This window comes from Cebus imitator, unplaced genomic scaffold, assembly GCF_001604975.1.
Source record: "Cebus imitator isolate Cc_AM_T3 unplaced genomic scaffold, Cebus_imitator-1.0 Scaffold352, whole genome shotgun sequence".
Classification (NCBI taxonomy): Eukaryota; Metazoa; Chordata; class Mammalia; order Primates; family Cebidae; genus Cebus; species Cebus imitator.
In genome coordinates this window covers 724,606-742,841 of record NW_016107667.1, presented here as the reverse complement: position 1 = coordinate 742,841, position 18,236 = coordinate 724,606, and the positions used below count along the sequence as shown (strand labels likewise).

General features: G+C 39.2%; 1 protein-coding gene and 1 non-coding gene across 4 annotated transcripts in view; one reads left to right on the top strand and one right to left on the bottom strand.

Moving 5' to 3' along the window:
* The window catches only part of LHFPL3 (LHFPL tetraspan subfamily member 3), a 539,341-nt gene that overhangs the window by 355,705 nt on the left and 165,400 nt on the right, over positions 1 to 18,236 (bottom strand). The window lies entirely within an intron of this gene.
* Positions 17,658 to 17,783, top strand: LOC119467926. Its single transcript, XR_005196555.1, has one exon. It is a non-coding gene; the product is annotated as a U6atac minor spliceosomal RNA (small nuclear RNA).

Sequence of the window (18,236 nt, the reverse complement as noted above, 5' to 3'; positions counted from 1 at the left end):
AAGAGCGAGATCCGTTCTTTAACAACAACAACAACAACAACAACAACAACAACAACAACAAAAACATTAGCCAGGCATAGTACCACATGCCTTTAGTTCCAGTTAATAAGGAGGCTGAGGCAGGAGGATGGCTTGAACCCAGGAATTTGAGGCTACAGTAAGCTATGATTGTACCACTGCATCCAGCCTGGGTGACAAAGCAAGACTCAGATTCAAAATAAAAAGAAAAATAAACAAAAACTGCAAAAAACAGATTATCTAGGCTAGGAGAAGAGAGAAGTGTGTGGTCCTTTGAGCACCAGGATCTATGAGTCAGTGCCTGGCAGCACCAATAAGTAGCAGAACCTAGAAGAAATCCTTGACATGGCTTCTTGTGTGCCCAGTGTTAAACCAAAGCCACCAATCTGCATCCTGATGACATGGCTGGGATCATGGAGGGATAGGTGCCTGCTGGCCAGGGAAAAGATCCTGACCCCCAGAACACTGAGAAAACCACCATGGGGAGAGCCCCATGGATGAATCAGGTTATAACCCACCAAAACATGGTATATCACACAGAATTAAATTATTAATGGAGGCTAGGTTCTGTGGCTCACGCCTGTAATCACAGTACTTTGGGAGGCCGAGGTGGGCGGATCATGAGGTCAGGAGATCAAGACCATCCTGGCCAACATGGTGAAACACTGTCTCTACTAAAATACAAAAATTAGCTGGGCATGGCAGCGCGTTCCTATAATCCCAGCTACTCAGGAGGCTGAGGCAGGAGAATCACTTGAACCAGGGAGGTGGAGGTTGCAGTGAGCCAAGGTCACACCACTGCACTGCAGCCTGGCGACAGAGCTAGACTCCGTCTCAAAAAAAAAATTATTAATGGAAAAATAGAGAAATATGAAATTTACTTTGTGGCTCTCTTTTCATACTCACTATATAAATGATTTCCCAGACAGATCCCTTTGTGATGTACCTGGAAGTATGTCATACACCTGGTGTAACTCTTGCGGAAGTTCTAAAAGACATGGTTGCAGACAGTAGGTGGGCCGAGCTTTCTTTGTAGAGGTCTTAGGTTCCAGGAACTAGTAAAAAAATTGTCTTTGGAGGCATCCCTAAAAGTCAGTCTCATTTCAACACCAATGGCATAATCATGTAAACATCATGCCAGAAATTTAGTTAAGATCCTCAGTGGTTAATCAGCAGAAGTTTACCCCTCCCACTAGAAAATAATCAATTCAGATACACTGGTCCTTGCCAACTCTTGTTTTATCCAGTGGCTAATGGATGTGACTGTTAGCTTGCCACAACTGTATATATTTTCACTGGAGTCCTCCCACTCCAAGTAGCTCTTAGCTGATGAAGTGAGCTAGTCTTTCTGAACACTTCTGGGAAGAGGAGAGGGTTGTGGAGGGAAAGAAAAGAACTCATTGTTGATAGAAATAAAATTGAATGAAGAGATGCAATAATTGTCTTTTAAAAAATGTCCATTTGTGGCATTTAGCTCAAGGAGCAAATGTTAAGTGGGCATCCTTTGATGTTGGCTTAGCCTTTGTAACAGAATTATTCCAGGCTCTGTTCCAACTTTCAGAACTTTATTTATTTTTAAAATACAGGCAATATTTTTGTTTTAGAAATGAGATAATTGTAAACAACTTCTCACTAGAGCAACCAAAGAGCATTTTGCTCCTGCTATGGAGAGAAAGTACACATGTAAATCGATATTGTGTACCATAAATTACTGTTTATTACCAGACAAGTAAATGACTGCTTCAGAAAGTGGACTTGCTTGCATGGTGAAGGATTAAAAGAATGTTTATGGTTGCAATCTAAACCTTTAAAATAAACCCCTTGGAGGTAGAAAGACAGATTTTAGTACTTCTATTACAACGGCACAAAACACTGTTAAATCAGTTCTGTTTCTTAAATCAGCTAGTAATTTATTGCCCAAAATATGTTGCAGTTGTCATCTGTGAATTCCGAGTCACACAACTGTTAAATTCAACGAACTATGGTTAAGAAATGAATGAATAGTTATGAGCTTCACAAATCAAATTCTGAAATCTACACTTTGCTTTCCCTGAATTCTAAATGCTTTTACAACAGGCACAACTCCACCCCTCATTGGCTTGTCACGCTCAATTTTACAAGGACAAGCAAATAACCAGCCGTACTTACAGTCTGCCAATTACAGCTGTGGCTTTGCTGGGCCCTGGGTGTACTGGAAATATAACTGGGAAAAAACCCTTCTCTAGGACATATGCTTATCATTTGTGGCCATAAAGAGCTACATGGCCTCCAGTGCAAAGTGATTTCAGTGATATTTGAGTCACTGAAAAGTAGAATCAATATCTTATTTTCTGGAAGTCTGTGGGAATTACCTTGTTTTCCTTTCTGTGGGATGTAAAATGATTTAAATCTAGAATTAAGGATCCAAGTAGAAATCTCTGAGGTGCAATCATACTGATAATTATTGAGTCCTATCATCTTTTATTTCCAAATATCTCAATGCCTCGCTCAAACATCACACTATTTTTAACATTCCAAGAGAAGTTGTACCAAGGATTACATAGGCTAGCAAGATAAAAATACAACATAGCCTCTCATGGAGCAATTTTGTGTGAGCCTTGGTACCTACACATCCTTGCCCCTCTTTCCATATCCAAACTCGCTTCAGAACCTGACCCATTTACCTGCATCTTAGCCTCAGATTTGTCCTTGTTGATTCATCCCAGCCTGGACTTTCTGACTCTGGACTTTCCCCTAGTGCCTCCATCCTCTGTGCTGATTCAGCGTTTTCTGGAATGGCTCTACACAGGCACTGCCCATCCCTCTTCTGACTCAGCATGCTACTCTCAGGCCCAGCCTGCACCTGATACCTCTTCAATTAGTTTGTCTATCCAACTGTGCAATCAATCGACATGATTTTTCTGTCTTTTGCAGAGAAAGAGGGATGGCTACTTTAACATAGGTGGTTCCATGTTAGTAGGGAACCACCTGACTACTTCCTTCACTGAAGAGGGTGTGATGGCCAGTATTGACATACATTTTCATCACACTTCTCACAGGACCCTTTATCAGCTCAGATCAGGCAGGAGCTGTGTCTTAAATGATGAGACTGAGTTTTTCTGAAGAGAAGAAATGGAATAACAGGCAGTGGGAACTGCACGGTCATGCACTCATAATCCTCAAAAGAGACTGGGTTTCTTAGGGAACTGGAAATAATTCCTTGTGATGGGAATGCTGGTGGCAGAACAAGAAGAAGCAAGAGATGAAGCTGAGGATTCAGGGCCTACTGGTGGGAAATCTGGTATTTAAGCTATCTGCTGTTTTGCTTTCCAGAGGACAGCAAAAGAATATCTAAGGAAAGCCCTGTTCCTAAGGTCTGGCCAATCAGAGCAACACATTCTTCTGACCATAGTCATTGGTTCAGAGATGGGCATTTGATCCAATCAGAATCAAAAGAGGTAATAAGCCACCTCCTGGGCCTCTTGGCAAGGAAACACCTGCCTTTCTCCTCCTGGTCCTATGAGCTTGAAGCTGTCAAGAGTTATGATATAGAACCTAAGACTGGAGGCAATGCAGGAAAAGGCTTCACTGCAATCTAGAAGAAATTGAGTTTCTAGAGCAAGCCATGAATGAAACTGACCCAGTCCCAGTCTGTTTGATTATACAACCTAAAGAATTTCCTTTTCTGTTCAAGCCAGTTTGAGTTGGGTTTCCAATCCCTTATTCTGAAAAAAGTCTTTAGCTGTACATCTTTGATGCCAAGTTAAGGTGTTTAAACTTAATTCTCTAGAAAATAAAAAGGTATGGTTTGGAGGCATAGAATCCACGTAATTATGACTCATTAATTACTATGAAAGTCTTAATTGGCATTCCATAGTCTTGAAAAATGCTTGGTGTTTTCAGGGAACAGTAAATAATTCCATGTTATTGGAACATGCTTAAATATATTCTATTGAACATGATTTAGGCCTAATTATATGTTATAATACCTTAGATTGTTTAGTACTGATTCTTATGTGGTTGTCTTGTTCATTCAACTAGTTCTTCCCTTGTTGATGTCAGGGATCATCATTCTGTGTGCATCACATAGTTCTGAGCATATAGTAGGTGTTTTCTTAATTGCTTATCTACCTGGGGTAAAAAAAAAAAGGATGAGAAAAGAGAAGGAAAGGTCCTCTTATTGAAGTCTATATATATTTCTCATCAAATTTAACTTCAATCTCCGTATTCCAACATTGCTTATACTTTGAGGAGAAGTAAAATGATTCTATTGACATAACTGCAAAGTTCTCTTATTTTTGTGTGTATTTCTTCCAATCATAGCAACTCAATTGCTTTGAAATATGTTGATAAAGTATCTGGTGGCTGCTATACCCAAAAGGAAAACACCAATCACTTTGAAATGATCAAACCAACAGAATTTCTGATGTAAAAACAACTTATTTCTGTTTCCTTTGTGGAAAATGTATCACAGGGTCTAAAAAGCTATTAATTTAATTATTCACCTTCCACATGAATCTCGTACTATTTGAGAGTTTAATTAATTTGGAACAGCCATTTCCAAGAGATAGAGAAAGACAGACATCAATGTCCCAAAAGAGAACCAGGCACAAACTTTGATTTGTAACTTACATTGAAATAAATATGGTCTCACTTTTTGAATATTAAAAGTATAGTTTCTGCCCTTGTTACAATTTTTTTGAGTTCTATCCTCTAATGAGTGGGGAGGCAGTAGTAAATGGATATTCCTTAAAAAGTTTTCTAAAATAAGTGAATTTCCCTCTGTATTCATTCAGACGTATACCTGAAGGCAAAGTGAACTGCCATGGCCACTTTGAGACCAGGACTTTCAAAGGGTCCTTCTTGGGTCTGTAGCCTGGGCTTCTTCAGCCTCCTTCACTCCTGTCCTGTCCAGCTTCCTCCCCAGCACTCCACTTATTCCTTTCTCACAGATCAGTACTGATAATCTTATTTCCATTTAAACATAAGAACTGACCTGTTGCCCAATTTCAGGGCATTTTGTCAGTCTTCACTTCCTATTTCCAGGGATTCTTAACATTAGTTCTTCCCCTCTTTTTGCAGAAACTCTGTCCCCCTTAGTCTCCAACCGAGCACTTTGCCCTTCAAATTTTATCCCAAATCTGTCCAGACCTCACCACCTCCACTGCTGCCACCTGAGAACACGCTTTCATGAACTCCTCCTTAATTATTCAGCTTCTACTTTGCCCACACTGTCTCTGCTGCACAAAGAAACCTGGGAGATGTTATAGAACTTTAAAACTGGCTTTCACCATCCCCACTTGCCAAATTCACCAGTGGGTTATTCCTCATCACATCTAGAATACAGCCCCAGTTCCATGACATGGCCTACAAGGCACTATAATATCCGCACCCTGCCCACTTCTCCAACTTCATCACTACCAGCTACTGCTGCAGCCACACTGGGTGACCACACCAAGCGTGGTTTCACCTCAAGGCCTTTGCCTTTGTTCTTCTCCTCCAGACCTCTGAGTGGCTCTCACTTTGTTACAGGTTCATCTTGGAACAGTCTTCCCCAAGCCTTTGTTTAAATAGCACCAGCTGTTATTCCTCTTACCCAGCTTTATTTCCCTCACTGCACTTACCACTATTTGACATTTTATTAGATAGGTACATGCTTATTTATTGTCTGTCTCCCCACAAGAGTGTATGCTCCATATGGGCAGTATCTTCCTCATTCCTGGAATAGTGCCTTTCATTTAATAGATACCTTATACAACTGTTGAATGAGTTGGTCTCTCCCTGTTGATAAGAATTTCATATGATCAATGCTAGATCCACAGAACCAAACTCATTTTTAGAATCTCAAGCAATCTCAAGATTGCTTCCTAGTGTCTGCTGCTAGTGCACCAAAAAATCTTAACTGTAACATCAATAAAAGTCTGGATAATATTTATTAAGTCAATATGATTGTTTATCAGTATTTTGAAGAAGTGCTTAACTAATGTCACTAAGGGTATGTCACAGCAATGGAGACTGCTGTGGCCTTTTAAAAATTCATTTTTAAGTTGGCACTGGTCATTATTTACTTACATAGACAAGGCATAAGGCATGTAAGTAGCTAATGAATTTTCCATTTGTAACTACAAAGCTTGGATTGCTGTGATATTTTCATGCAAAATGCTCCAGCTTTTCTGTCAGCCTCTGTATTTTCACAGCATCACTGCTGTGCTACTAGACACTTGTGGGCATCTTCATGGAATCACAAATCCTAGATGAGGCTCTTGTGTGAGTATATTTTGTTTTGTTGTTTGTTTGGCTAGTGTCTCTTCCTTTTGGAAAACCAACACTTTCCCTAATCCATGGTTTTCCTAACTATTGACTCAGAATTTCTGGTGGTAGTTCTTGCAAATCTGAACTTACAAAAACACTTGAGGGAATTTTCATGTACAATAAGGGGTGAGAAACTCAGATCAAAGGAATGAGAATGGGGCTTATGTGGCATCAATCCAAACCTTTTCTTGAATTGATAAATGGACTCTGGGAGAAAGATGCTTTCTTTCTACTGGAGCTGCCAAATAGAGAAGGAGGGAACCTGGCTCTCCCAGCAGTGCTCTTCTCCATTCAGTTGGGAGAGCATGCTTACTTACAGGACAAAGCCGAGGAGAGATAAGCAGAGTTAAAAGAAGAGAAAGGGCCAGGCGTCGTGGCTCAAGCCTATAATCCCAGCACTTTGGGGGAGCCAAGGTGGGTGGATTATAAGGTCAGGAGTTTGAGACCAGCCTGACCAACATGGTGAAACCCCGTCTCTACTAAAAATACAAAAATAGCCAGGTATGGTGGGGCGTACCTGCAACCCCAGCTACTTGGGGGAAGCTGAGGCAGGAGAATCACTTGAACCCAGGAGCCAGAGATTGCAGTGAGCTGAGATCACGCCACTCTAGCCTGGGCAACAGAGCGAGACTCTGTCTTAAAAACAACAACAACAACAACAACAACAAAAACAGAAATCTGGACTAGTCCCCAGGGCCTAATTCCTTGAGCTCTTCTTTCAATCTTGTGAATTACCTAAGCAGCCTTTTCTGCTACATGAACCAACACACTCTCCTTTTGCTTAAATTAATTGACTGGGGTTTTTGTCACTTGCAACCAAAAGTATGAACATAAATTCAGGAGGGCACTTGAATATTTTATCATATATGTTTACGCTGAAGTCTTCAGACTTACAATGCCTGATGCCATTATGTTGCATTATGAGTTGAGTAAGTACATGTAGACACGGTGACATGAGTAGTTTAAGAAGGGGAGGAATTGTTTCTCTTCGGATGATTTGAATTGGTGGTTTTTGGAGCTAAAACAGTGAGCAGCATATTGAGATTTAAGATGTGTGATACACATTGAGGAGCTCAACTCTTGAGTGGGAAACAAACACACCCACTATTACTTTAAGGAGAGCTGTTACTCCAACACAAGCTAAAGGAGCTGTTAAATCAGCACCACCTTCTCATATTTCGACGACGATGCATATGGTCACAACACATTTCCCATCTCTGGGAAGCCAACATTACAACAGAAATACTAGGTATATAATTTGTCAGTGGTTTGAAGCACTGCAGAAGCTAAAGCAGAAAAAAAATGAAAAAAAAAATTTTTGGTTCTGTTTTTTTAGCCAGTTCGTGAGAATAGAAAAGAACAAATAGTATGAAATTAATAGGGGAGATGTAGAACCAGTAAATTTTGGAGGAAATCTGAGGGACTGTGGGTCAAATACAATTCAGCCTTAAAATATTTCCACTTTTCCTGGTCTTTATTCAAAGCAGCATTGTAATTAGTACTCCAAAATTAAATCAAACTTCTTTTTTGTGGATAAGATTTTATGACTTGAGCAATACTGTGAATAGATCTATCAGGAGTCCTTGGTTCAATCTATAGCTCAGTTCAACAAACACTTGAGAAGCACTGGGTTAGGCCTGAGGATACAGGAAGAGATAGATAGAGGGTTTGCCCTTTAGATACTCCAAACTGAGTGGAAGGCATAGATCGATAAGCAGATGGTTTCACTGACATTAGTACCAGAAGGGCTACTTGCTGGCCCCCATAAAATAGAAAGCAAAGTGGCTTCTTATGAATTTCAGGCTTTAAGCTGCAGCTTCTTGAGGTCAAGATCTCTTTAACTTTGGAGTCCTTTGCCTGGTCTTCCTTGGCAGTCTTCCTGCGAGCTTGACTCTTTCTGGAGGTGTGGGCCATGCTTCAGCTCCAAGGTTTTGTGTTTGGCATGTCTGCCTTTTCCTTTTCTTGCCATCAATACTGTGTCTTGGTCTATTGTCCTTCTTGCATTGTTCAACTTCTTTCCCCATTCCTATTATCTACCTCTCTGCTAGATACTGACTAAATTCCATAAATACATGTCAACAATTGTTAGTTAACAGAACTATAATACTGCTGGATGGTAGGGCAAAAGAGAAAAACAATCTTTTCAAATTTGTCAAGATTGTTATATTAATTGATTACAAATGGTTCCTAAACACCTGTTTATAGATTGACTGACTGCATCAGAATTATCTGAAGAAAATTTTTAAATAACTGATTCCTAAGATGAATGTGAGAGACTCTTCTTTAGTTAAGTCTGGGATGAACACAATGAATCTGAGTATTTTAAACCCTCCCGAGGAGCGTCACTAGGTTGGAGGATTCGAGGCACTGTTACCCTATTACTAAACTAAATGAAGGTAACAAAAACCTGAATTTCCTTGGACTTTCAGCAATGTTGCTGTTTCTGTTGCAGTTGTTCACTGAAGAGTGACCATCTATTTCCATTTTGGAGGGTACCCCAACATGGCTAGTGAAGCATGTGCACATGCATCATATATTTCTATATCTAAGTGACTATATGCATATTAAACATTCAAGAATTTTTATGGAGAAGATAGAAAAGATGCCTGGCCTGTAGGCTAGAAGGACAGAAAGATGGAAGGAATGACAGGCAACCCCTAGGTGTCTCCTGATCAGCTTTGGTTAATGAGTCATGAGGCAAATTGTATTTTACTTAATGTGTTTGGCAGAGTTAACACATAGGATATAGATGTAAAGGGAAAACTAACTTTCATTATAACTTTTTTTCCCTTATCCTAGATAACGACTTATTGCATTCTCAAAGGGGTTTGAAAGCACTATTTTTAGATTCTCCATTGTATGTGTGTTTCATATACTGCAGAGACAAATTTGTCACATGGGATCATTAAAGAGTTAGAAATAATGTATTTATTTAAAGGCTCTATTACAGTACCTGACACATGGTAAGGGTTCTGGGACGGTGGAGATTATTTTTACTCAGAAAATTGCTATTAACCCAGGCCAATTTGAGAAGTATACTTTATATGAAGTTTTGAGTAAACAACTAGAAAATATGCATATGTATATATGTATATATAATATGCATACATGTATATATGTACATATGCATTGTGTATGTATATACAACATGCTTGTGTGTGCAGGTGTGCACGTGTGCGTGTGTGCGCGTGTGCACACACACACACACACACACACACACACACACATATATATAGAGAGAGACAGCAGATGACCGTTTTATTTCCACAAACTCACTTTTCTAAGCAGCCTGATCTACCTCTTATTTCCTGAACACTTTATGCCTGTCCCTGTTGCTTGGAAAGTCCTGCTGACCTCTCTTTCCTTCTTTTTTCAAAGCCTTACCTTGTTTCAAGGCCCCAGTCAAATCCTGCACCATGCTGTGAGCCTTCCCCTGTGGGCTTAGCTCCAAATGAAATCCTCTTTACATGACCTGGAGCATAAGACAAATAGCAATAAAGACCCTTCTGTATTGCCTTTCATTTCTTTAAGAATAAATCCTGTCTATTCAGCTAGATTTTAGGCTTCTTGAAGCTGGGAACCATATCTTCTGCCACAGAAAACTCCTTACACTTGGCACGTACTAGCACTCACTAATTTTCTTTTCTCAGTGTGTTGACAACATTTACCAAGACCCTGACAACACAGAAGTCCTGAGGAATAGGCAGGATAAATTCCACTAACACCAAGGACAACCTCATTTATAAATATGATGCTCCTGACCATCCCCCAATATGGCATCTACAGTTGCTTCCCCAGAAACACACAGTTGCATCTGTACACAGCTGGCTTGTTTCCCTGCATCAATTATAGTCTATGGCTCCCAGGTACCATAGTGTTAGTAGTCAAAAGAGTCATCAAAGCCATGACCTTGACCTGTTCGGCAGATTTTTCATAATCTAAAAAGAATAAACAATGTTTTCTTCACACAGGGATCAGCTGGAGGAGTAAATACAACATAAAATAAGCAAACAAACCACCAAACACAAATGATCAGCTTCTTTTTAAAGGTGCTGTTTTCCCTCCTTCTCCTCTTCTAAACTAGTTTCCATCTTATTTTGGGTGTGGATATACATTTATCAAAATGCTGGAGCTGGCACTGTCAGGAATATCATTATTTAAACAATAAAAAGAACATATAACTAAAAAGTTTAATTTCCTTAATCATGAGTTTGACCAAAATTCTATTTAATCCAAAAGTTCCCAATGCTTTCCCTCTTTCTAGGCTCTTCTCACACCCTTGTATCACCTATAGCTAGAGCAGGCCTAGTGAATCTCAATATACTCAGCATGAGTTCTGAAACCTTCCTGCTTCCCTCAAAGGCCCCAGTCCTAGCTGAAAATTCCCACTTTAACACCATTTTTCAGGTTATGTTATGATTTCCAATAAACCCTTGTATAGCGCAGATGTAAGTGATTCACACTTACATGTGAATCATGTAAAGGATAGGAAGAGTAAATGATTCACAGTCACCCACACCCAAATGAGCTTTAGTATGTCAGACTGAAAGGGAACAGTGACGATCCTGAGGGAATAGGAGATGGAGAGTTTTGCTGGAAGAGAAGAGAAAGCTCTAAGACAAGCAAAAATGTGTATATTTTCCTCATGTATCTCCCCACCCCCTTTCACATTTTTCATGTTAACATCCAAAATTTTTATTATACACTTAAACAGTTACAAAGGAAGCATGTAAATATTCTAAAATAAAACTCTTGCATCACAGTTATTTATTTTTATTAAATAAATAAATAAAATATTATTTATTAATTTTTGTTAAATAAATGAAAAAATTATGTATGTATGTAAGTATGTATTTATTTCTGTCACCCAGGCTGGAGTGCAGTGGTGCAATCTCAGCTCACTGCAACCTTCGCCTCCCAGGTTCAAGTGATTCTCTTGCCTTAGCCTCCTGATTAGGTGAGACTACAGGCACCTGCCACTATGCCAGGCTAATTTTTGCATTTGCAGTGGAGATGGGGTTTTATCATATTGGCCAGGCTGATCTCGCACTCCTGACCTCAGGTGATCTGCCCATCTCAGCCTCCCAAAGTGGCATCACACTTTTAAATGTGTCCAATAGAATTTAAATACCGTAGATACTGGATATCCATTATCATTTATTTAAAAAACAAGGCCCAACCACTTCTTAAAGGTTTTATATCATTCCTTTTCTTCTTCTACTTCTGCTATTATTATTCAAACAAAATATATTTTTACCCTGCAAAACTTTTCATTGATTATCCTATCATACTTCTTTAAAGCAAACCAAAAATTAAATAAATTGGAAATTTAAAAAATGTCCTGTTATAACATGGCTGCAAAATGTTTAAAATTTTTCTTCTGAATGAATTCTAATTATTAGAATATAAACTTATTTTTAGTAGTATACAAGTGACCAAAACAAACGGTGTAGATGACAAATTTTGATAAATTATCAAAGTAAAATGTTACTGGAAACACCGCAGTTACTGATTTGTTGTTATTGTTAATTCATGTAAACCTAGACTAATATGACTCATTCTTAGGACGACATTAGGATCAGAATCAATTTGATTTGTTTTTAATATTTATAGACATATATTGAGAGTGTTGCTTACAAAAATACGTACATGAAACTGTGTTATAATAATGCCACTTGGCTGGGCGTAGTTGCTCATGTCTGTAATCCCAGCACTTTGGGAGGCTAAGGCAGGTAGGTCATCTGAGGTCAGGAGTTCAAGACCAGCCTGGCCAACATGGTGAAACACCATCTCTATTAAAAATACAAAAATTAGCTTGGCATGGTGGCAGGTGCCTGTAATACCAGCTATCAGGGAGGCAGAGGCAGGAGAATCGCTTGAACCTGGAAGGCAGAGGGTGCAGTCAGCCAAGATCATGCCATTGCACTCCAGCCTGGGCAACAAGAGCAAAGCTTAATCTCAAAAAAAAAGCCAATCAATTATTTGAATAATTTGAGTCGTATGTTAAAAATTGCAGAATGATTGATTTAACATTTGTATTAAATATTAATATAATTAATAACAAGATAATCTATTAATAAAATTAATATATAACTTAATAAAAATAATTTTCATGTTTCAGCAAGTAAATTTATTAATTACTTTTAATGTTAACAGTCTTTTTTTAATTCAACTTTGAAGTTTGGGGTACATGTGCATATTTGTTATATAGGTAAACGTGTGTCATGGGGGTTTGTTGTACAGATTAGTTTGTCACCCTGGTATTAAGCCTAGTACCCATTAGTTATTTTTCCTGATCTTCTCCCTCCTCCCACTCTCCACCTCTGATAGGTCCCAGTGTGTGTTGTTCCTTTCTATGTGTCAATGTGTTTTCATCATTTAACTCCCACTTATAAGTTAGAACATGTGGTATTTAATTTTTCGTTCCTGCATTAGTCTGCTAATGATAATGACCTCCAGCTCCATCCATATTCCCACAAAGGACATGATCTCGTTCTTTTTTTATGATTACATAGTATTCCATGGTGTATATGTAAATTTTACTTATCCCGTCTACTATTGATGGGTATTTAGGTTGGTTCCATGTCTTTGCTATTGTGAATAGCACTGCAATGAACATACACATGCATGTGTCTTTATGACAGAATGATTTCTATTCCTTTGGGTATATATTCAGTAATAGGATTACTGGGTCTAATGTTAGTTCTGGTTTTAGGTCTTTGTGGAATCATCACACTGTCTTCCGTAAAGGTTGTACTAATTTACACTCCCACCAATGGTGTATAAACATTCCTTTTTCTCTGCAACCTCACCAGCATCTGTTATTTTTGGACTTTTTAATCATAGCCATTCTGACTGGAGTGAGAGGGTATCACCCTGTGGTTTTGATTTATGTTTCCCTAATGATCATCCCTAGTGATGTTGATTTCAATTAATTAAATCAACCAATTAATTAAATTATTTTGGCAAATGAAATTAATTACATTTAATGCTAATAATTATTAAAATTAATTTTAAATGATTAGTTCTCTTCCTTAGAAGATCTTGAAAAACAGAAATTTATTGATATGGTTTGGCTGTGTCCCCATTCAAATCTCATCTTCAATTGTACTTCCCATAATCCCCACGTGTTGTGCAAGGAATCCAGTGGGAGGTAATTGAATCATGTTTCCCCCATGCTATTCTCATGATAGTGAGTGAGTTCTAATGAGATCTGAAGGTTTTATAAGGTGCTTTCCCCCGCTCCCCTGTTTCTCTCTGTACTTCTTGATGCCACATTTAAAGGATGTATTTATTTTCCCTTCTGCCATGACTGTGAATTTCCCGAGGCCTCTTCAGCCTCAGGAAATGCTGAGCTGTGAGTCAATTAAACCTCTTTCCTTTATAAATTACCCAGTCTTGGGTATGTCTTTATTAGCAGCATGAGAACAGACCAATAACAGTAAACTGGCACCAGTAGAATGGGGTGCTAATGTAAAGATACCAAAATATGTGGAAGCGACTTGGAACTGGGTAACAGGCAGAGATTGGAACAGTTTGGAGGGCACAGAAGACAGGAAAATGTGGGAAAGTTTGGAACTTCCTAGAAGAACTCTTCATCCTTAAGTAATGGTCTTGCAACCTAAAAACTTAAATTGCCTCAGTATTTTCCACATGCAAGTCTTACACACCCTACATACAGATCCAACTCTGAAAGCATACTTAATCTCAAAGGCTGCAAAGGGTTGTAAAAATTTCCTCCTTTTCGTATTGCTTTTGTTACTTATGCAAATAAACTTTTCTAGTTGGAATAGAACATGCTACTTCAAAGCACAATTCCTTTATAATTCCAGTCATTCTATTAATCAACTGAGGTTTATATCACAACCTCAGTGAATAACAGCAAAAAATAATACAACTTGGAGGAGCTGGAGGAGGTCACGCTGGCTTTTCACTGCTAGAGCTGCTTCCTACATGCTTGTGTAACATGTTCCCTCCTTATTTGCATTTTGTGATATTAGTTCTTTGAACAGGGGCACTGCTCTGTTGTGGTTAGAAGTCATGAAATCTGATGAGCTCTTTTAGATCTTAGAGTCAATTATAGCTAAAAAGTGATAACAAATGAAATTTGGCACCAGACTTTATTTTTAGTGCAGAATATTAAACATGGAACCAGGAGACTGTTAAAGAGTGAAACATTTCAGGGAATTAATCTTTAATGCAGATTAATCCCCCTGGGCATTTGGATGGAAAGATGTGTTTTTAAATTGCTATTTTGAAAATGAGAAAGTTAAAAATCAAAAGAGCAAATTTTTATTTTCTCTGTTTTTATTTTGAAAATTAATTCCCAATTTACCCATATCTCACATAGCACCATCTCACAATTTCACGTCATAGGATGCCAGCAGGCCACATCTGTGTAGAGGTGGCAGGCAAACAATGCTACTGCAGAAAATGAAACAAGTAGGACAAAATTAATGTGGTGGGTTGCAAATACCTTTGACTTTGTGTTTGTTACCAAGTAATCATGGGCTGGGCTTCCACTGAGTGCAGATTATTCTAACAGAAAAGAAGGGTAGCTTCAAAAGAAGGTGGGTTGCTTCATAAGTTCCTACAATTGTATAATTGCAGATTTTAGATATCATTAAGCGCAGTCCCCTGGTTCTCAACTTTGCATATTCAATCACCCTGGAGCATTTTAATGTGCCTGATACATGAATCCCACCTCAAACCAGTTAAATGGTGACATCTAAGTTGAGTCTCAGACATTGGTATTTTCAGTTTCCCAAGTAGCTCTAATTTGCAACCAAGTTTGAGAACCATCCCTAGTTCACACCGAGTTCCAGCTCCCTGGGACTTGTGACCTGCCAAGGTCAGATTAACTAGTTTTCAGCAGAACCATTCCCAGCCAACTGCTTTTCACGATATCTTCTAGCTGGCTAACCCCCACCTCCCGCCATGTTTCTAAATAGAGAGACTGGTTGGTTCAATCAGGCAACAAATCATTTATTGAACACCTACAATGTGTCAGGCAGTGGGCTGGTGACTGGGGCTAAAATTGTGAGCCAGAACAGATGAGATTTCTTCCCTCCTGGAGTTTAGAGTCCAGTGAGAGAGACAGACACTAAGAGAATAATGATAACATTGTAACTGTGATAAGTCCTGGGAAGGAGAAGTTCATGGTAGCCTAAGAGGCTGACTTCTCTGAAAAAGTGAAGACTGAATGAGATCCGATGAAGTGGAAGATTAATTAGGCAGAATAGGGAGAGAAGAATGGGGACTAGGTGGTGGGGGGAGAGGGGGAGAGAGAGAGCGAGCGACCTTTTTGATATGTATAGGAGAATGGTATATGCCAAAAAGCTCTATGGCTAAAGAAAACATGGAATAATGTTCCAGGAAGAAGGCCAGGTAGGCCAGGAAATCTTAAGAGAGCTAACAACCAAAAATGCTAATTGATTTCATTTATTAATATATCCTCTACCTTAAAACCATTATTATGTACTCAACAACCTCATCACTACAGGCACAGTGACACCATCCACACACACCTTGACCTTGTATTTTCGGTTTCTGTTTGAAACAAACATAAATTTACTCACAAATGAGATTCAAACAAGCTGTGGACCTCTGTTTAACCAGTGGTTCCCAACCTTGGCTGTACTTTGCAATCACTTGAAGACCTTTAAAAATGCAGTTGCCTAGGAGATACCCAAGACCACTTTAATCAGAATTCTTGAGGATGGGATCCAGATTTTTTTTTAAAGCTTCCCTGACGTACAGCCAAAATTAAGAACTGCTGTTCTAGGAAGATAGGAGGAGGGTGAATACTAGGAGGAGAGAGAGAAATTGTATTTGAATTTGTCACTCTCCATCTTTAATTATTGCCTCTGCTTGATGTGTTAGGACTGACCATGTAATGGGGATCTCTTCTGTGTTATAACTTCTTCATACACAGCTGGATTGGAATTAAAACCACAGGAGCAACAGGGAGAGTTCCGAATAAAAAGTAAAATTCCCTGTTCCTGTTTCTCCTTCACGTTTTCTCTTCTCATTTTAAACGCCCCCCCCCACTTTTTTTTTTTTTCACCGACTGACTGTAGTTAATTTAAAAATGTACAAATCCACATTAAGTCACCTTCCATGCTGGGAGTTACCAACCGTTTTCCCAGCACTAGAACATGTATCACACATTTTCTTTAGGAGCTTTTCTGCACAGATAGGTCAAATGGGCTGCTGAAGTTACACTCCACTTGTTCTCACCCCTCCCCTACCATCCTACCTACCAGCTGAGAACTGCTGGTCTACTTTCAAGTAATCTGGGTATTTCAATCTTCTTTTAATTGTAATATACATAGAAAAGTAAAGTTTTCTGAGTAAAAAAAAACAAATTAAAATTGGATGAAGGTCAGCTTGGCACATAGCCTTTAGATGGTTTTTATTTTAACACATATTTTATTTTTATCACCTTGTGAGAACCAAGTTAGATGAAGCAAGTTTTGTGTCTTCCATTGGTCACTGAAAGTGAACCATATCCATAGACGTCAAATTATTCCTAGGGTTTCTAAAGGAAGCTTAGGGAAGGGCCACAAGCTGGATGGACAGAGAAAAGAGCTGCCTCATCACCAATTTAAAAGAGAATAACTGCTCATCCTCCAAGATACAACTCAATCATTACTCACTGGTAAGGCTTCTGTGATACTCAGGTCAGTTGGTTGGCTGCCTTCTCCTGTGTCCTACTTTCTTTCTTTCTTTTGAGAAGATGTCCTCACTCAGTTGCTCCAGCTGGAGTGCAGTGACGCCATCTTGGCTCACTGCAAACTCCGCCTTCCAGGTTCAAGTGATTCTCCTGTCTCAGCCTCCTGAGTAGCTGGGATGACAAACTTGAGTCACCACGTCTGGCTAATTTTTGTATTCTTAGTAGAGATGGGGTTTCACCATGTTGGCCAGACTGCTCTGAACTCCTAACCTCAAGTGATCCGCCTGCCTCAGCCTCCCAAAGTGCTGGGATTATAGATGTGAGCCACTACACCCAGCCTGTGTCCCACTTTCATCACAGCAACACACAGAGCCTGCTAGATGAGAAGCTGTCTGAAGGCAGCACATGAGTTTTTGGTGTGAATTGCCAATGCCTGGTGATGTCTGACACATGGTAGCCATATAGAAAATATCTGATAAATGATTACAGAGTCCCAAAATACCTACCCTTGTTTAAAATGCTCCATAAAGAAATCACAGTTAGGGCCAGATGCAGTGGCTCACGCCTATAATCCCAGCACTTTGGGAGGCTGAGGAGGATAACTTTAGGCCAGGAGTTTGAGACCACTCTAGCCAACATGGTGAAACCCATCTCTACTAAAAATACAAAAGTTATGTTGTATTAAAGGAGAGAAGGTTAGCACTCCCCTTGACAAGGATGGAAGAGGCCCTCGGGCCTGACAACACGCATACGGTTAAGGGATTGCCACCTACTTCGTGGCATCTAACCATCATTTTTAGATCAAAAAAACTCAAAGTCTAGCAGAAGACAAGAAATAGCTAAGATCAGAGCAGAACTAAAGGAGATAGAGACACAAAAAACCCTTCAAAAAAATCAATAAATCCGGGAGCTGGTTTTTTGAAAAGATCAACAAAATAGACAGACCACTAGCCAGATTAATAAAAAAGAAAAGAGAGAATAACCAAATTGGTGCAATAAAAAACGATAAAGGGGATATCAACACAGATTCCACAGAAATTCAAAACATCATCAGAGATTATTACAAACAACTCTATGCACATAAACTAGTAAACCTGGAAGAAATGGATAAATTCCTGGACACTTGCCCCCTCCCAAGCCTAAACCAGGAAGAAGATGAAACCCTGAACAGATCCATAACAACGTCTGAAGTTGAGGCAGCAATTAAGAGCTTACCACCCAAAAAAAGCCCAGGTCCAGACGGGTTCACAGC